This window comes from Pelmatolapia mariae, linkage group LG22 (assembly GCF_036321145.2).
Source record: "Pelmatolapia mariae isolate MD_Pm_ZW linkage group LG22, Pm_UMD_F_2, whole genome shotgun sequence".
Classification (NCBI taxonomy): Eukaryota; Metazoa; Chordata; class Actinopteri; order Cichliformes; family Cichlidae; genus Pelmatolapia; species Pelmatolapia mariae.
Window position 1 is genome coordinate 17792014 of NC_086245.2, and position 20996 is coordinate 17813009.

The 20996-nt window shown below is 42.2% G+C and overlaps 1 protein-coding gene across 2 annotated transcripts in view; it reads left to right on the forward strand.

Annotated features, from left to right (window-relative positions):
* Positions 1-20996, forward strand: part of ripor2 (RHO family interacting cell polarization regulator 2) — a 60990-nt gene that overhangs the window by 9201 nt on the left and 30793 nt on the right. Inside the window, exon 1 of one of the 2 annotated variants that reach the window (XM_065470853.1) lies at positions 4568-4897. The exons of the other annotated variant lie outside the window; for it this stretch is intronic. The gene's annotated coding sequence lies outside the window, so the exon portion shown is untranslated. Of the gene's footprint in view, positions 1-4567; positions 4898-20996 lie in introns of those variants that run through there. 2 annotated transcript variants of the gene reach the window in all.

Genomic DNA, 20996 nt, shown 5'->3' on the forward strand with positions numbered 1-20996 from the left:
TATTTATGTGTGTGTAGAAGACATTGAAAATGAGGTATGAGTTCCTCTGATGGGATGCAACCAGTCGCCAAGCCACCCTTGGCCGAGCATATCCCAGGCATGCCGTACAGTAGAACAGATCCAGAAACGTGCACTACTCTGGCAGTGCAGAGCTGTGCATAGTCCTGCTGGAACAGCTACAAGAACTGCACAGGAACAGGTTGGAGCACCTCGTTTTGGTGCCTTTGTCAACTTGGATTTCCACCAAGATTCAGACCAGCGATAGTTCTCTCATTCACATGCATGCCAGCATCCAGTGTGTCAATACCCTAATGATAGTCTTCCATACACAGAGGGGGTTTTTTGTACAGTAAACTGAACCAGTTCTGAGGTTTATGAGTGTTGCTGATTGTTCCAATCAACCGGAACTGAAAACTAGCCACAGAACATGTTTGGGTGAAATCATGTACTGAGAAATGGATTTGAAACAAAGACTGAAACATATTTCACAACACAAAGCTTGAGTTTCCCTTTTATATAACTTGCAAAGAGCAGAAGCTTCATTAATGTTGTGAGTTACACTCGTGGTTACCTATTAAACCTGTGCATTGTTTGGGCAGCAGTAAAAGCAGCTGAATATTTAGAGCACATAAATAAGTAGTAAATAATAAAGCGTGGTTTTAATATAAGTAGAGCTGCTGATGTCGTAATGTGTGTTGGATTCAGAGGAGAAAAATTCAACAATGATTCGACCTAAACGAGGCAAGTAATCTGAGCATAGGCAGCACTCAGCCTTTCAGTCACACACACATCATCATCAGCTGTGCCTGTACATCCTTTAGCCTTGACCTCCTGGCCCTCCAGTCATGTGGTCTTTTGAAATCATCGTGGCTTTAGCAGTCAGACGCCATTAAGCAGAGATGAGGGAATATGGGAAAAGGATCAAGAAAAGAGTAAAATGTAAAATAAAAAAGTTTGAATGAAGTAGAATCTGAGCTACAGAGAGAGACAGGAGTTTCAATGCTGCGCTACAGGCCGAGCAGGAGACTGAAGGTGGTGAACAGCAGCAGCGGCGGAGGTTGGTATGGAAGGAAAGGAGCTGTGCTGCTGGGAGGTCAGTGGAAGTTCTTCCATTCATAGTTTGTGTATATGAAAGGGTGTGTAGGTTTATGTGAACAGGGTATGCACCCACGTACGCTTGGCAGCTATACCCACACAGAAACAAGGTCTTAGAGTCAAAGAAGTCAGGAGATGCTGGCAGCCACCATAACAAGTGCGGAACAAGTATGTTTTAAGTGCAGTTTAAATCAGGGAGGGACTGACAGAGCTGGAGCACACCAGAGAAGGAAGGAGAAAAGAAAAAGCACTTCTTTTTTTAAACCTTGATTGAGGGCGTTATGTAACTGTTCCAGCTTATTTGTTTGCTTGTCTGCCTGTTTGTTAGCAAGATGACTCATTAAGTTCTGGACAGGTGCGCACGAGCATTTTACCAGAGGTGTTTTGCTTGGCAGAACTTAGAAGGGACAAACTTTTTAGAGCAAGTTGACTCATTAGTAATACAATATAGGTGATATATTGGACAAAAACTGATTCAGATCCAGATTTTCCTTGATTGTGTAACTCAGTTTGCGCACGGTGTGGAGGAAATCTTTAGCCTTAGTTTAGGTATGCAGGCTTAGGCTAGGTTAACATTTTGGAGTTTGTGATTTATTACATTATATTAGAGGGTGTTTTTTTAAAAACATATTGCTAGATGTGTGGTTTTGTTTGTATGTAACTGGTCTGCCTGGTCTATATGTTGTTCTCTTTGTGGTGTGCATGTACACGGAGGTAAATATAGCTGCTGGTCAGGGGCTGCTGATGACAGCCATAATTACAGGCTGGGCTGTCCAACAGCTGAGAGGAAGAGAGAGAGTGTGTGTGTGTTAGTGCTAATCGAGGAGCTCGTGGAAACCAACTCTCTGGCTCTACTGGACCTGAGATTTAACAGCAAAATGCACAACACAAAGTAAGAGCAAATAAAAATGTACTTGCTGAAAAGATGATTAAAAAATAGGGATGAACCGCTCAGCCACAGTTAGTGTGAAAGACGAAGGCTGAGTAATGATCGTGTTTGAGGTGAGCGGCTGCATTTATCTGGCAGGCTCAGGTGGGGAAGGTTCGCTGACAGCAGAACATATGGAGCTGCTAATGAGGAAGAGACGCCTTAGGGTTGATAAAAACAATTCAGAAAGTTAGCATTATGTCGTTAAGCCAAATGGTGGCTTTATGGCTTCCCTTCAGACATAAACACTTTAAATCATCATCTGACTTTTAGCAAGAAATACAATAAGGACATTTCCTCCAAGTCGTTCCTCTAAACCTTTATCCGTCTTTCATTCATCCCTCCTCTCTGTCTGTATCTGTCATCATCATTATGCAGCCTAATGGCCGGCGTATGCATTTCCCATCAAGTAGAAATTAAATCAAGAATGACTTTGACGATTTGAGTCACTTTGTCAGTTCACTTTACAGATTCACAGTCATCTCATTTCTTCTGTGTTTCCCTAAAGCTAAGTTACATTTGTGTCATGTCGAACTCACGCTCCACGAAAGCTGTCCGTAAGGTCGATGGCCCAACAGGCTTTGATTTATGACTAAGCTAGCCTACTTCTGTCAGATTATGAGTTCTGTGGATTTCTCTGCCTTTTTATCGATGTTTTAACAAGGAACTAATACGCTCGGTGAATCACAGCTGAGCAGTCTGTGGTCACAAGTGAAAGGGTTCCCCTTCCTGCTGTAACTACTGCAGGACGCTGGTGAAATCAGCGATCCGTTCAGTTTAAAATTCTGCTCATAAAGATTGATTTGGGCATGTGTTACACTTTACTGCACACTTATCCAGGAAAGGATTAAAGGACAGCAAACCCAGCTTTCCCTCCAATGCACTGTACAGCTGGCCGATCAGCAGTCCTGAAGACGGAAAGATGTTTTTTAAAGGTGTTTGTAACAATGTTTAACCACCTTATGCATCTCTGTAGCCTCTTCTTGATTCTTTTGGACCTTGTGCCACTTATATCTGATCACAGCTTCTCACCCTAAAGAGCACCTTTGGCCTTTTTTTAAGGAAAGACAATAATTTAACACAAAATTAAAGAAACTGACCAATTTCCAACCTGCGTGAAAACCTCATGAACCCACCCTCTAAGATTAATCATATCGGTGAGTCGTTTTAAAAGTCCCTCTCTCTACTAAAAACAAGCTGATGGATTAAAAGGGACAAGCCATTTTCTGCTCCCTTTGCTTCTTGGAAGGGTGAGCTGAATTGGATTTGTATGGACTCAGCGGAACAATGTATCCACTTATGGAGGGCAATTATGTTGGCAGGAGCACTTCACGACGAGTCGCTCTTCATAAGTCGTGCCACAGAAATGTATTTTCCCTCGGCCTCAAATAGCAGCACCTGTGCTTCATGCTGTTTGTAGCTTCTAAAGATGGAAGCGTTTGTCTTCTTCATGGTTCCCTCGCATGTAATTCGGTTAGTTTGCAGCTTGCTTTCCAAGGAAAAGAACTCCCAGCAAACCCCTATTGAGGCAAACAGGCTGACGAGGTAATTTGGAATAATCTGTTGGTGCTAAGATATACATTCACGGGTAATTATATAATCAGTCGTACAACCTGACAATAAGAGAAACGAAACAGCTTTCAGGCACTGGTGAAATGTTGCAGAATGAGGCATGAAATTATTTTAATTCCTTAAAGCTATGAAAGCTTCCTAAACATGATCCCACTGCTGTCCAGAGCGCACGCACATAGAGATAATTCATAATCTAACTCAATACATTGTTCTATATTTTCTCTAATGTGAGTGTACATGAACGCATTCCTATTGGTGAACGGTTTATGAAGTGCAGATCATATCCTGTAGCTGATAAACCTTTACAAACAGCATGTTTATGAAGGTCTTTCCTTTTAATTGCACATCATTAGCTTGGCACATATTTATAACACATATTTATAACACATATTTATATATAGAAATAACAAATTGTCATTTGGACTATTTATAGATCAAAATAAAAGAGAGACACTCCAAATACTTCCTCAGAGAGGGAAAAATGATTCCTATTGGCTCTCAGTCTCCGCTTATTATCTGTGCCAAGTTTTTATTATCTACACTGTACACAGCAGATAAAACAGGGCAGCTTCACAGCATGCTGAGATATCAACCAATGCGTGTACAGCGCAGTAACCCTGTTTGATGTCTGTATGAGTGTTAGTTTGTAGATTATAGCCAATAAAAAGCACCAAAAGAGGTCTTCAAAATTATGCAATAATATGATCTCAGCTGATATTGGCCACCCTTTGCAGGGTTATCAAGGTGAGATATTAAATAACAGAAGTATTCAGTCTTTGAAACTCACGATAATGCAGCTCGTTCATTTTCGGAGATGGAGACAAAGGGAGAGACGCGTAAATGAATGCACATAGGGGCACCCCCACCGCCACACGATGGAGTTGGGGGTCATTCTTCAGCCGTGGTTAGGGTACAGAAAAGATCGACCCCGCCCTCCCCGTGACATCCTCCGCCTCTGATTGGCCGCCGCTGTTCAGGAGGAGCGCTGCAAACACAAACTGGAATGTGTGAGTGGGCTCAGTGTTTGCTCTGGACGGAGCGGCAACGACTATTCGTCGAGGTGGGGGGGTGAAAAATAAAGCGACGATCATCCATCACTCATCCGGGCAGCTGGTCCGTCTCTCTGGGAATGAGATTTTCTGAACTGTCACTGAATCGGTGCTAAAATCCTCCGCGCAGAAAGCGAAAAATCACTTTTGTGTTTTTTTACATATATATATTTTTCTTACGCATGGATGGAGAGGCGCAGGTAGACGGTCGGAGACGCCGCTGAGGAGCCGCTGTCGTGAAGTTTTTCCAGAGGTGGGTTGAAGCATTGTTCGGTGCTACTTCACAAAGGGTTAAACCGGGAAGAAATAGGCTCGTGGTTTGGCGTGGTGCGCTCATTCAGGGGAACTCCTCTTTCCCCACTGTGGAGGAAGGCTGATTCCCCGGGGCACTGGGTTAGTGGATCAAGGCGACGCGTGAATTGATTTCACCGAGGATGGAGCTTAGTGGAGGATAAACGTACGGAAGCCTATAATAATTTCATTTTCAACCCCTTACATAAATCTCTTAGATCACATGATTAAACTTATAGAATAATAATTTGTTTTGGGGGCTTCACGCTTTTCTGAAAATAAACAACTTCAGAAAATTGAACTCCGAAACTGTAAAACGGAGAGTATTTTTAGCCTCGAACATGTGCGTGTGCGGCTCTTTGTGTCATGTGTCACTCTGTTCTTCTGACAGATGATCCGCTGTGATCAGTGTTGACTGGAAGCATGCAAAGTAGGTTTAAAATTGTATTATCGCAGCATCCACACGTGTTGGGACTCAGTGCAAGTGAAAGACGAGAATCAGGCCAGTGATTTTTACAAATGCATCTCCGGGTTTGTTGGGGATGAGGCAGGGTCAAAGGGCATCCATTGTCCACTGAAACCACCCACGGTGGATCTTCCAGCTGAACCAGAGCAGATAAACAGAGCAGCAGCAGCGCTGAGGAGGAACTGTCTGTGAAGTGAGCCCTGACTGTTCTGTCAGAAGACATTGCCAGTAGTTAGCAGGTTTCTACCTGCCAGATGGCTGCTTCCTGGGCCCTCTAACCCAGAGGGATGCATGATTTTCCTCGAATTTTAAAAATCTAGCCCTGTTTAAACGCTTTCCAACTGAGCTGACGTTATCTCTTCAGCTGCGTGTCCTCCAAGTTGATCAAAAGGTTCTTCAGGCAATCAGAAGTCTTCAGTTCAAAGCCATCTCCAGCACACATATAAATAACAACAAAACAACATGAAAATCGGCTGCCTATAAAACCACGCAGGCGTCCATCCTGGCTGCTCATGCCGTTTCTGAGGAATAGGGCTTTTTTTTTTTTCAGGGCTAAATGCTCTTTCAGTGCAGCGCCAGGCTGACTTTGATATGGTTAAGTGGAAGTGCTTTGCTTCGCTGCCAGGCTGTTTGGGCCGTGGTTAAGCTGTTTGAAGGGGGCTGGAGACGAGGGGTAGGGTGTTTGTGCCAAGCTGAGATGGGCTGCGGGGATGCAGGACCAGCGTCTGTTCCCAGACTCTCACACATGCTCCCCCCCTCACCTTCTCTCCACTTTACCACAACCAGCTTTTCATTCCCCGCATCTGCTGCCTCAACCGTCCCTCCTTTTTCTCTCCCCCCCCCCCCCCCCCTCTCTCTCTCTCTCTCTCCAGCTTTCACTTTCTGAGTCTCACACATGCAGGGGCAAGCACACCCACATGCACTCATTTCCTTCTCTTTCTCTCCAAAAGCCTCATTAAAGGAATTATGACTGTGTGGTTTGGAGGAAATTCAGAGGCTCTGTCATTTTGTTGGGTTTTCCCCTCAACTACCAAAACACAACACTGCAGCGTTGGTGTCAACTAAGTGGGATTTGAGGGATGTCAATATCACCTGAGCGCTTGTATCGAGCCTGAGCTGCAGCATAACTTTAGTTACATTATCATTTTGTCTATGACAGCTGCCAGTTTCACAGAGCCCAACGATTTATTAGATGTCACTCTTCTTTAAATCTGACCAGAAGTTCAAAACCCAAAGATATTCAGTTCACTATCAGATAAAACAAGGAAGTATGTTTGTGGTTTTGAAGCCGTTTCCAAAGAAAGTTTGGCATTGTTGCTTGGATATAAATCTAACCATCTCAAGTTAGTGTCAATCATCAACAGATTATTTTTTATTGAGCAGCAGCCCTCTAACACCATTTCAAAAATCGAAACCAAGCCCAAACTCTTGGCAAAGTTTTTAATTTAATTGCTCTTAATTTTAGGAAACTGTAATTATCTTGTCAACTTATCAAACCATTCAAATAAGGTTTTGAAGTTTTGTTTGTAGTGCTACAGAGAATATTTCTTTGTGATGGTTTTTTTGTATCGTTATGAAGATATTAAAGAAATATTAGTCATAAAAACCAATAAATCTGATAATAGGTTGTATTTCAAAACCAAAAGAGAGAGCTAGTTTACTACATAGACTGTATATAGATGATGTAACTAACGTGACATCACCCATTTGTTTGGAAATACTGTTTTGAAGCTTCAAATTTGAAAATTTGGACGACTCGAACTTGTATTGGTTTGTTTGTTTGTTTGTTTGTTTTTATGAGTGTCTGTAAGTGAATGAGAGGCTAAACCTGGCAAGTTATCAGCAACCACTAGCTAGCTGGGCTAACAAAGTCTGCGTGTTACTTACTGTGATCTAAAATAAGAAGTTAGTTTTCACTGAGACAACAGCAAACACAGGCTACCCTAAGCATCCACGTTCTGGATAATGCCAAACTTTAAGCTTTATGCAGTAAAAAATAGTCACCCCTGTACAGTTATTAACAAAAGTGATCATTCAAGTGGTCATTTAAGGAACTACACATTTCGGCACTTGTTCATTGGCTTCATTTTCAGCTCTGGGATCACTTTCATACTTCAGGACTAAAAGCAAATCTTCTTTAAATCAACGTATTGGTCACTACGCTGATTTTTCTACCATGGTGTGACCTCACTGACCGCCTCACGTAGATACTTCAACAGAAGCGCATTATGAAGGTTATGCAAATGCCAAAACAAGAGAAGCATGACCTGGTAGTCCATTGTGAACACAGTAAGTATTTTAGTGCTTTTAAGTCTATCAGCATCTCACACATGGCGCACTTGACCTTTTTCTTCCTAAGTACACCCACTTGTACTTCTCAGGAATATTGCTTGCTACTGTGCGTGTGTGTGTGTGTGTGTGTGTGTGTGGGTGCTTGTATTCACTGCATACACCTACATATGTTTTTCCATCTGTGCACATATATGCGGTTTTTTGGGGGAAAACGAAGGCCTTGCATTCTTACAGGAGGAGTGCCTCCTTGAAGTTTTCACAGCTGATAGTTATTTCTTAAGGACCGTAGGCTGCAGAAAGTTAAAGCTCTCCAAGTCCCAGTGGAAGGAAATGAATCCAATTGGAGTCTTTTGACGCTCCGAACGCTCTGAAGGAGTTTGATATTGAGGACGACTTGAAGAATAAAGTCTCAAAACTCCTGCTGAGTTCATCCTGACTTCCAATTTTAACTCGACCCCCAGCCTGCGTCTGGGAAGCTGCTGTGATACAAACCGTGACTTGCAAGAGGCAGATTTTTTTTTCTGGTCCTTTGATGAAACTTGAATGCTCCCTGTGGAGAAAATGGGTCATTCTGATCACTGGTATACTGTAGATGACAGTTGTTTTCAGAGCACATCCAGTCTAGTGTTATTTTAGTAACAGAGTCTCTTTGTAACTTTCCAAACTTTAGCAGAAATGTCTGTTTGTGTAAAGAGCTTCATCACATGCTGAGCTAACTGAGATAAACCTTCATTTAGGATGTGGAGTGAGATAAAGCTGCCAGCTGTAAGTCAGAGGTTATCTCAGGATGATAGTCTTATTAGGCTGTTCCAACATGCCTGGCCCTACAATCACTGCCTCCTCAGAGGGGGTGTGTGGGAGGTTTTTCATGTTAGCTGGGACCTCTGGTGTCAAGAAGGTGGGTCATAAGCTGTTACACTGGGGTTAAGTGGTATGTGGAGGGAGTGGAGGGTTGACTGAGGCAGAGGGAAGGGATCAGCTGGAAGGAATGAGGAGTGGTGGAGGGTGATGGTATCCTCAGGGAAGGTGGGGGGCGGGGTCAGATGAGATAAGAGAGGAACTTTAAGTTGGAGAGGAAGAGTCACTGCTGGAGGTCACTTTGATGGTGGTTACACCACGATTAGCAGATAGTCTTTTTTTTGAAAAGTCGCGAGAAAGTGGTTATTGATGTCGTATTTCTTTACGTTTATATTTACAATTTCATTTTTGACTAATTATTTATTTTGCAGAACTTCCATTGTCACCAGCCTCAGCTGTACATCGAGCCAGATCAAACATCGTGAAGTAATAATGCCTAAAATGTCACTGACATCTGGGTCACTCCCTGACAGCTTTGATGGGTGTCCATCCTGGGCTTTCTAGGAAGGGAGAGCTTGTTTAGAAGAATTTCATGTACCACAAGGTGGGATTGTACTTTCACCTTAAAATGGACCTGCTATACTTTTTCTTTTTTCTGTCATATAAAAGGATGGGTGTCCTTAAGGTTTTGATGGTACTAGTGCTCGGTAGTGTTGGGCGGATCGATCCAAATATCGATTGTATTGATACCAAGTCGGTATCAGTATCAGATTGATACTAGCCTGGTGAGATCGATTTTTTACTTTAGGTTCTGCTCTTGTTTGCAGTGCTGTGGTTTCGGCAAAGACTAAACAGCCAGGTCACTGGACTCGCCGCTCCTGTGTCAGCGCAGAGCAGGCACACGCCCTCTCCCTCCTCTTGTGTTTAGATGTTGCGCCGTCACGTGACGTGACTTAGACGCACAAAGCAAACAAACAAGCAAGTTGCTCGCTCAGGTTCATCAGCACAGAGAAAATACAACAGAAGAATGGCAAAGAGGAAGAGTAGCGCCCTGTGGCTGTATTTTCAAGTCGAAAATGAGACAACAGCAAAATGTGGGATTTGTAGAAAGCTTGTCAGGTATAGTGGAAACACTACCAGTTTATATAAACGTTAAAAAAACCATAGAAAATTATTTATGGAAAAGTATTGTTTGAGGTGGACACCACAGCCCCTCTGACAGTCTGCTTCATTACAGCGACTCAGTTTTTGCCTCCTGTGACCATTTTCAGTCACAGTGTCACAGCAGCGTTTGTCTTTTCTTTCACTCTGCTTCACTCGTCCCTCTAAGAGAGACACTGAAACCAGTGCTGGCTTATTAATGAGCGGAGCTACAATAAGATTAGCCTATAGAATCGCTACAGAGGACTGAGCTGTCTAAAGACACATCAGAGCTTTTTAGGCCAGTGTTGAGAACAGTGCGGCTTAAACACAATGACTGTGGATAATAGTGCAGAAGCGCCTGCCTGTTATATCCCATTAAAGTCACAACACACATGAACACACAGGCTTGTGTGTACTTGTCTTTGCATGTTTTTGTTTTTATTTTATCTTCTGACCACATAAGTAAGAAGCGGTGATGTATGAAAAATGGAAAACCGGAACAATTATGTGCCGCTAATGGACCTAATAAGTGTCCAGCTCCGTGTGTGTGTGTGTTTGTGTGTGTATGTGGGGGGGCATCAATCAGGCTGAGTGCTTGCTCGGCATCCCTTTGGGTTTTCCATCTATATTATTGTGTTTTTCTATCAGTTTCCCTCCATCCCTCCTTTCTCTGGCACTTTCTCCACCCTCCTCCACCACATCTATTTACCCCCCTGTCCTTTCTGTGCCCTCCTGCGTAGATACAGATGAGGAATTTTATGGTAGGGTGTTTGAACCCATCCTCACCCCCTCCTCCTGTTGGTTCTGAGCAGATCAGCTTGGCGTGTGTGTGTCTGTCTGAGGTGTTCCCCATTAATCCTCCCCTGCATCTGCGTTACTGTTCTGTGAGGTGTGCACCACATGCTGCATGCTCTGCACGAGACGTCATGGGAGATCCATGATATCAGACACACTGGCACACACACACACACACACACACCTCTGGCCGCAGCAGTTGGTAGTAGCAGCGTTATGATTGTCATAAGCGTTTTAGCGTCCTAAGCTGATAATCTGTCTGTTTTGGTGTTTGATGTGCTTCCTTTGCAGCAGTCCAGCAGCTGGATGACACTCTGTTGGTTCACGTCTGTGTGTGTGTCGTGATCTTTTCATGTCTGGGTCTTTGTTTTGACAGCATGACAACACGAGGCTAACAGATTGGTGGCACATCCGGTGCCAGCAGTCCTGACAGTTTTCTTCATAGTTACTGGTAGAAAGTCGTGCACGAGCTGTCAGCGTTTCTGGGCTACCAGGGTGATGAATCTCTCAGCTGCACTTGTCTTCTCTGCCTCCTGCCTCCAGTCTTTGCTCGTTGGTGAGCTATCTCGCACCGTTTTTTTCCGCATGCGTGTGATTACATCTTGTCACAGACATCTTTGCAACTTAAGGCATCCTGAAGTGGGCGTTCCCATTACTCAGCTGCTTGAGGGCGTCTGTGACACACAGCTGTGCGGTGACAGATGACTTAAGAAGGTGGAGAAGGGGTTGGAGTGTGTAACTCCTTCGTACTGAGGGGAATCGTTGTAAGGACAACAATTGACTGAAACCTGCTACTCAAAATACGTTCAGTGTGGTAATGATGTTTTTTTGACATTACAACAGCTGAGAATGCAGTTATCTTTGAACTGATTGCTAAAAATCTATTCAGCATTTTAGGAGAACTGAACTGCGCACACGGGGAGGATAGCTATGGTTTTAGGAAGAAAACCAGGCTGGAAGCTGAGGGAAATCAAGTTGGATTATGGGAATTGTGGGATCTGATAATCCCGTGGATGTAAGAAAATACTGGCATTACATACAGTATCTTTGTTTTCTCTGCAATATATATTAGGAGATTTTTTAACTCTTTCTGCAATAGGACAGGAAAGACGTGCTGCAAATGGCCTCGGGGTGCATTCAAGCCCAGGCCTCTGCATTAGCTTTATCCATGTGGCTCACCTGCTCTACCCAGTGAGCTAAACCAGCACTCCTGCTTTTAGTTTACTTAAAATCATGACTTGATTTATTTAAAAAATCAATCAGCCTTCAGAGTGTTTCATCTATGCTCATGATTCTTACAGGTCTTTCAGACTGCGATTGTTGCAACTCTAGCTCAGGAGGTTCAGCAGGTTGTCCTCCAGTCTGGCGGCTGATCCTCGGCTCCTCTGCTCTGCATGTCTAAGTAGTGTAAAAGTTCTTTAAGTGGTCAGTGGCACCATTTACCATCAATAAATAATCAGCAGCTGAGAAAGGTCAGAGAGTTTTTCCTTCCCTCGTAAATGTTTACCTTCAAACGGCGATGGCTAAAGTGCTAATGTATCAAAGACATAAAATTCGGCGTATTCAGGTGCAGCATCTTTTAGCTGTTGACCTTTAGCGCACGCGCTCACCTCTCTCCTGCTCATCCTCTGCTTCATGCTGCAGATAAAAGCTGCCGCACTATAATAAAAAGAAGAAATCATAAAATAAATGTCAGTAATCCGTACAGGAGATCACAGCGGGACCAGATGTGGGCTTTGTGAAACATCTGTGTGTGGAGAGGCTTGGGTGTGAGCAGGTGAGCGAGTTCATGCGATGACTGGTGCGATGGATGGTGATGCAGCGTCTCTGCTGCCTGTCTGTAGCATCTGCAGCACCATCCACGCGCTTCTCTGTGAGCGTCTGAGTCATCTTTTCGCTTTTGTTGTCATACAGCGACTCTCTGAGCTACACCCAGTACCAAAACTTTAACACGTCACACATCAGCACATAAACGGACCCATGTATTATAGCGTTCATTGGTTGTAAAAGCTGCCCTGTTCCTTACTGAATCTCCTTTATAAGCAGTGCAGAAATCTCCACGTTAACTTGAAGTATCCAACTGTCAAATAACACTTTAGAGGGAAAGGAAAGTTCTCCTCTTCAGTGTGTTTCTCCACCAGAGAAAGTTGCTTTCAGGGACATGATGTTCTTTTTCTGTCATTTTCCATTAGCCTTTTTTTTTTTAAAAAAAAATCCCGCACGGTGTGTTTTTTCTCTTTCATTCAGCCGCTGGGTAAATTTTTGTGTCGTTAACATTATAGTAATGGCTAACTCAAGGCAACAGGAGGAATGAATGGAACAGAAATCCACCATGACTTCTGTTTGTGAAATACACCCACAGATTTGAATGCATTGCTGGTAAGAGAGAGAGAGGGAGAGTATGGGCATATGGTTGTATTATGAAACAAATATAGCCAGAAAGCATGTGCTTTATGGATGTAGGTCATGTTTTGCTTGTTTTCTTAGAGAAAATGTGGTCAGATGTTGCATAAATTGCTTTTTTTTCCTAAGCAATATATCACTGTGTGCAGTTTTTTACCCTATTAAACATTAATAAGCAGTGATAACTCGGGTCAGCAGGCCTGATCTCGGCCCGTTGTTAGTAATAAGTCCAGAGAAATGTTTCACCTCACAGCTGACACAGTGGCAAACCCTGTCGCTGACTGGCTGATTCACACATGGCTGTGCGATACTCTGAGACTGTGTTACCACAGCAGCTGCCAGCGGTGAAAACATTGTTGTCTTTTCCCACTGAAAATAACAAATGGAGCTGAAATAAGCTGCGTAATCCTGTTTTGTATGGTAACTGCATTCCAGCACTGCGGCATAGGTGGCCACTTTCAGTCGGAGCCAGCGCATGACGGACAAATCAAAGGACCAGAGGAAGCAGGGAAGGGTTCTCATGCTGACCCGCATTCAGAGCGCACTGATATGTTAATCAAGCGTACCTTTTTATTTACATGTAGAATAAGACAATGTGGGGCTTAATCTTCTGCGCTGCTCCCCTTTTTTGATTTCGAGGAAAATGTTTTCGCTCTCTTGCTGTGCCGATAGATCAGTCAGCGTCATGAAGAACAAACACCTGGTTAAAACATATGTAGCCTTTTTTTTCTTTGTCGGAGTGTAGGGTGTTGTTGTTAAGACGCAGCGTTTCCTGTCCGTGCCATCTGTGTCATTTCTGACTAAGCATCACAGATGGGTGGGCTTATTAATACTCTGCAATCAAGTTAGGTGAGTTTGTATGAGCTCAGCAGCAAATGCACTGTGGCTGTGCTGTTGAGGTGCTTCATTTTGTTGCAGCATTCAGTGATTTTTGACTATGTGTGCACACTAAAGGCAGAAAAACACGCATCATGTGTTTGTGGTTAGGCCTCGACCTCTCAGCTGCTGCTACTTCTTTGTACTGTGCTCTTTAATGTGCGAATTATTTAAAAAAAAAAATCATCTTCTAGACCATTAATCTGGATGCATCAAATTCCACTTCATATCCTGCTCTTAATTTTTCCCGTGCGCCGTGAGGACCCTGATGACTTATAATTGGAGTGGAGTGACCAAATTCGCATCTTACAGATTTTTTTTAGGCAGACTTTGACGCACAAAATGAACACACTGGTGTCTGAAGCGGCGCAGGTGTCTTTAAATGTTGTGAAAAGGTGGAGAGAAATGATCTTTGACTTTTCTGACAGATATAAATAAATCTATTAATAACTGATTAGTTCACACATCGATGAATCGGGAATAGATCGGGTCGATACTGACTTAAAATACCTGCCAGTGCTGTGTTTCCATGGTGAGTTTATCTGCTGCATCATTTCTGACCTGTCTTGACTTTCATGTGATAGAGCTGACATTGGCCTCCTCCCTCTCTCGCTCTCTCTCACACACACACACACACACACACACACACACACACACACACACACACACACACACACACACACACACACACAGAGGCCACCACAGTACCGTCACGTCCCATCTGCACTGCATCCAGTTCCCAGTCTTTCCCACAATAAAGCGTTTGACTGCATCAGATGACTGAGTCGACTCTCAGCTGATTCTTTTTATCATTTATAGGGTCTAGATCAGTTCAGTGATGACCTGGTAAAGCTTTTTTCTTTTTTTCCCTTTTTTTTAAGTAAATCCGTCACCATGGGAGGATGACTAAGATCAGTCTGACTAATTAGGTCAGGATTTCAGGCAGAGAGACTATTTTTGGTCAGAAGAAGTGATACGAGTAAAGAGAAGTCAGTCTTTCTTATTGAGAAGGGAAGCATCGGTTTATATGTTAGCACTGGCTGAAATTCACTCTCAGTGTGTGTGTGTGTGTGTGTGTGTGTGTGTGTGTGTGTGTGTGTGTGTGTGTGTGTGTGTGTGTGTGTGAGACACTGCAGATAAGATAACATCCACAGTTATCGGTGAGTGATATCTGTTTTATAACATCAGGTTTGCGTCGGCTAAATCTTTAAAAATAGTTTGATGAAGAATCGCTGCACTTTAACATTTTCCTTTAACAAAATGAGGAATAAACAGCAAGAAAAACATGTTGTTATCGTTCCAGCATCCGTAAGAACGGCTTATTTGTTGTTGTCCTGGTATAAATTTGATTTAAAAAGAATCAGTGCGAGCTATCTCCCTAATCCGAGCTCTTGTGGAAGCTTCCTGTTGAATAGTCTCACTGCTCGCTCCAAACAGAAATCAATTCCCTGACCAAACTGAGTTAGTGTGTGTTGTTTTACATGTGTGTTTGGGTGTCATGTTGAACATTTATGTTCTTTCTGGAATTTCCACCATTGCGGCCGTTCAAAGAGATAGCTGAGGGGAAAAAAAGAGCTCTGTGAGCACATGTGGAGAGGACTCACCAGGTACCAGCATCACACACGAAGTTTTTGTCCTGCCGGTCGTTTCTTTTCTTTTCTCTCTGTGTGACGGATTCCTGGAATCACAGGCTGGTGACTCTGAAATGGTGTTTATGATCCTGCACATGATGGTCAGTCATAACAGCGTCAATCTCTTGTTTCAGGTTTCAAGCTTTTTACGAATTTCCATTTGTCCCGCAGTCGTGTTATTTACTACACCTTCCTCCTTCTTTCTGGATGTGAGGGTTCGTTTAACATGCTGGTAAGATTGGATTACCCAAACTAGAGATTTATACCTGTCGTCTACAAGTTTAAATTTCTCTTATTTAAAAATGTATTGTCAGAAAATAAAATAATTGAATATATAAATATTCATCTTAAGTAAACATTAACATAAAACTTTATAGGGGACCTAATATGTTAATTTCTAGGTAGCAGAGTTCAGATGACTGAATCTGAAAACCATATTTAATCCATATTTATTTTGTTGGCCATATATAAATTACCTCCTATTTCTTTTAATCAAAGTTTCTTCTGATTGGCTGCCCCTCAGAACTTCCCACCCACCTTCGTGCTTCTCCACCACGCCAGGCCATGAGTAGGAAAAATGACACTAAGCATCGTTTGTATGAAAGCAGAACTCATTACTAGAAAATTTTTCTGCAGCTAATGTCAACTTGCAAAATAACATTTATATATTTGACGCAAAATGAGAAAAATTATGGAAACTTGTTCCCGCCACTGACTTACTCAGTCCGAATTTCATGTCATTATCTCCAGAGTTTGAGTTTGCAGGTCAAAATTTTGAGGTAACAACATGAAATTCTGACTGATTGATGGCAAAAACAAAAGTCATGTTTTGTCAGCTTCTATATCTTCTATAAGAAAGGCATTATATTGTCTTTTACTTCTTAGTTTTATACATATTGGGCTTTAAATTATGTTGTTGTTTTTTTTTCATTATGGTAACACCTGGTGTTGGACCCCTTTCACTTTAAGGACATGGACCCTTTAACCAGCTTTCTTGTGATTGGCTGCACTTTGCAAACAAAAGGTCTCAGAAGCGGGTGGGCGGGGCTGCTCTGCTAAAACGAACATATTGGGGACTTGCCTCTATTTGACTGACACCTTGCAGGGCCAAGACAAGAAAAAAAGACTGTCTGAATCAGTGTGAATCCTGAGCTGTGCCTCACACTGATTGCGTGCACAAACACTGATGGTCTTAACAGAATATATATGGCAGAAAGTAAAGAAAAGCATAAAATATCCTTCTTTTTAAACCTGTAATAACTGTTTTTAGCCACTTAAGGGCACTTGACTGAATGCATTTGCAGTACTTTCCCTTTAACATCACTTTGCCCACTTCTATGGGAAATTTCTGTCTCTTATGTTCCTGAGTGTTCAACTGTGTTCACCAGTGAGTCTGTATGGAACTCTTTCTCCTGTTTCAGAGCAGACAGCTGTTTTGTGAGATCTTGATCTTGAGATCTTGATTGGCTAAAACATGAGACTGAGAGACTGAGCCAAAACTAAAACTTTAGATTTTGGAATCTAAAGAGTGAGCTGGAGGATGTTGAAGTTCAGTGGAGGAGATTCTTACAACGAGACAGTAGTTTAACCCATTGTTAGCATAGTACGTATTGCTCTTATGCATCTCACACAGTATATAGACACAATCATTGGCATTTAAAGCAAAAATGAACATAAAACTCTTCAAACTTTCCTGTTTGAGCCCTTTTCATTTCTTGCTGGCGGGGAAAACTGAACTGAGAGTCATGCTTATTAAAAGTGTTTCATCGCCACCTCAAAAGATGACATTTTTCTACTCCACAATGTCATCTTAAAGCACTTTCCTCCCAGCTTTCTAGTGAGCTTTAAGAAGCCTTTTCAGTAAAGATGAATAAAACCTTCCTCCTCGGGAGAAACGCACACTCTTTTGCAGCACTGTGGATAATGAGGCTCCCTGTTCCTGAAGTCATTTTTCCTTGTAAAAGTAGCTGTAAATGTGTAAATCCTGAATCGGGTTAAGAAGCAATATCGTGAGATTTGTGCTGTGTAGTAATGTGGATTCACATTTGCATGTGCACCCCGCTCAGGTTCGTAAACATGGCTGTTCTTGTGATTATGCATTGGTGTGTTCTGCACATTTATCAGTGTCACATATTTTACCTACAGGGAGTTTTGGATTTAAAACCTGTTCTTTCCGAGACTTTCGGTGATAAATGTTCCCTTTCATCATGAAATTAATCTTAACTAACTAATACATGCATGGAATGTACCATATAACCTATAAAGACGTGTCCACGTAGGAAGCGAGCGGCAGCAACGCCGCTGAGATTCAGCGACTGTGAGCAGCGACAGAAGAAAAACCCTTCTCAACTTTGAGCATTTGAATTGACTGCTATTGATATGTGACCTGATTGTAACCGATTGGTCCCTGGCAGATATTCCAGGCTCCGGTTTCCTAGGTAACCCTTGAACGTAGTTACAAAGTTATTTATTAGATGCAGAAAAGTTTTTGTTTTGTGATAAAGGATCGATTTAAAAAGATGGAGAGCACTGTTTGTAATCTGCAATGTGTAGCATTTTGGGAAGTTATCGGCTCGTGGTAGAAACATGTTAGCTAGCAAGCACAGGTAGCAAGGTGAATTCAAAATCTGTTGTTTTTCATATGTCTCATTTAATATAACTGATTTACAAATGACCAGTGACAGATGAAGAACTTAGACATCTTGGATCAAATCCTTAATAACTCCACCATTTGCTCAAAGAGTCTTTAAGGTGTAACATCAAGCCTTAATAATTAATCAATAATATCATGATGGGGAGGCGAAGCAAAACTTAAATGTGGTAAACTGTTTATTTGTTCCAGGCTGTAAACATCTCTGCACCTCTGAGATGGCTAAAAGTTTCACCAGCAAAGGTCACTGCTTCATGGATGATTCAGCTGGGCTGAAGGCACACAAGTGTACAATTTTGTCACATTTTACTTCCATTTGAGTGATATATCAGGACAGAGACAATGAGAGTCCCAAATTATACAAGGAAAGATGCTGCAACAGCTTGAAATATGGATAAAATATGAACATTTCTTTGTTAAATCATCTCTAAAGATCAAGTTTTTTCTCAGAAGTTTGAATCTTTAAGTTTAAATTTTGAGATTCCTGACCTGAGAGTTTTACTCATTGATGGCAAAAAATGTTGGTGGAATTGATCTTCCATATTGAAAAAGCTAATTTTTTCTGGAGAAAAATCTGATTGCTCTACTTCCCGTTTTGACTTCTTTCACTCACTGCAATGGAGAACATTGCAGTGTGTCTGGTGCACCCTCAGTACTGGAACGAGCACTCAAAATTAGTCAAAACACAGCTAACCCTGAACCTTTTTACCTGTTCTCAGTGGGCTGACATGCTCTCGCATATGTAACACACCTGGTTTTTCATTGTGAACAGGAAAAGAAAATCATAGATGGAAACAACATGTTTATTCTTTGGCTCTGGGTTTGCAGCCTGCAGCAAGTTTAGCCTGGCTTGGAGCTAGACCAGCAGTTGCCCTCCTCACTGAACCAGTTTATACAAACCTGGACTCATGGATAACTGCACAGCTTTCAGGCACGCGCTTGCAGCCTGCAGGCTGTGTTGGAACATGTTACTTCACTTCCAGTCATCGCCGATCGCTTCGGTTGGTTTTGTTTTATCACAAACTTGACTGTTTCAGCTGGACTGCTGCATCATCTTACATATTTCTGCCTTTCTGCATTGTTATCAGCACCTTTCTTGTTTTTCTAATATCTTTCTGTTTTTGTACACACAATGAAATAAAAATAGAAGGAAATAATGACAAGCAGCACAGTCACTTTTAATGATGTATTTATGTGTTGAATGACATTGAAAGCAGCATCTTTAAAAGCTCAGGATATACCAAAAAAAACAACAACTTTTTTCTCCATATGCAGGTTTGGTGCTTTAAAAGCTTCGGCCCTGTAACACGAGGGTGTGTGTGTATGTGTGTGTGTCCTACTTCTTGGCACTTGGCTCATAACTGTTGTTTTACGTAACACACTTCATCCCATTTTGTCTGCTGTTGCCATGGTGAGGCTAATTTATACAGGCATTAAGAATTAGCCCTCTCTCATTAACATGCACTGTGGTTCTGATACTGGTTTTTGCACGTAAATACACACTCGTACGCGCTCTCACACTCTGAGGGTTATTCAGAAGTTAAATGTGGATGTTTGTGAGTTTGGGTGAGACTGTTGTATAAGAGAGGACGGGGAACGGAGAACAGCGAGCACAGTGAGGGTGCGTTTTGTGCTGCTTACAGCAAACGAAAAGCACAGAGCAAGCAAGTGCTGTGATTATTATTCAGGAACGTTTTAGATGCACGGCAGAGTTTGTTTACATGTACGATTACGCCAAATATTAGATGTTTTTTGCTTGATGGATCGCAGCTTATTTTTGCAGTACCATATTTTAACACCTTGTCTCCCTTTATTTATGGTTTTACCTCATTCGTGCTCTTCATGGGGAGAGAAAAGTGCCCCCTCATGCTTCACCATTGACAGATTTGGCTGCACAGACTGAGGATGAGGGAGTCAGAGCAGAGTGAGATGAATATAAAGGGAGCAAAACAAGAGAAAGAAGAATAAGAAAGTGAGTCACACTGTCAGTGAAGAAAAGACCATTCTGGGTGAAATCACTTCAGATATCTGAGTCACTCGAGTGAAACCTCACAAACATGAATGAAGGGTGGGGGGGGGGGGGGGGGGGGGGTTAAATGATTAAGAGGAACAGCTGCCTCACATGTTCCTGTGGAGGATGTTAGAAAACTGCTGATGCTGAAATGCAGAGGAAGGAAAGGATGAAATTGTGAAATGGTTGCATTAAGTGTTAAGTGTTCTCTTGTTGACTCTCGGTGGAAGACTACTACATGAAAGGCGAGGATGGATTTAAAGCCAAATGTTTTGAATCTAGCGCTCATTTTATTGAAAATTGATAGACTGTATATAAAAGAAGGCCTTAACCATTAGTTTCCAAAGTTCCATTTTGAAGCTTCATTGTTGCTTCCTTTCAGTGCTTTCTAATGAAATTCAGAATTCATTTTTTAAATTAATGATATGTATTAATAACATACAAAGCACAACATGAACAGGCTAAAGTTTATACAGCAGAGCTGCTGAGACCTTATATCCTCAGCTGGCCTGTCCAATCATCTGATCAGGTGTTCCACGCTCTTATTTTGAAAGCAGAGGTGATCATGCTTTTGAGGTTGTATCATATGCATATATGAATCTTTTTAACCTCCTAAGACTCGAACTCTTTCATGGCATGCATTTTTAATTTCTCTTTGCTATTTGGGCTGATTGGGACCTGATGAATGTAAAAACAAAGAATTACCTGATTTTTATTTTTTTCCTGATTTTTGTTTTTGACAAAAATAACATCCGCATATGAGGACATTTGTTTTAAATTTCGATAGAACAGTGGCAGTATAATGTCCTTGTAAAGCTGGGCATACACTGTGCGATTTTTGGCCCATTTTGAGCCGATTTTTCAGTCGTGCGACCGTTTTGGTGATCGGCCCGATTTTGGCCTTCATCGTGCGTCGTCCACCGTGTAGTATACGTGGGGTAACGAGAAGCGATTAACACCTCACGACCAGCTCCCGATCGTCAATCGCTTGGTCAT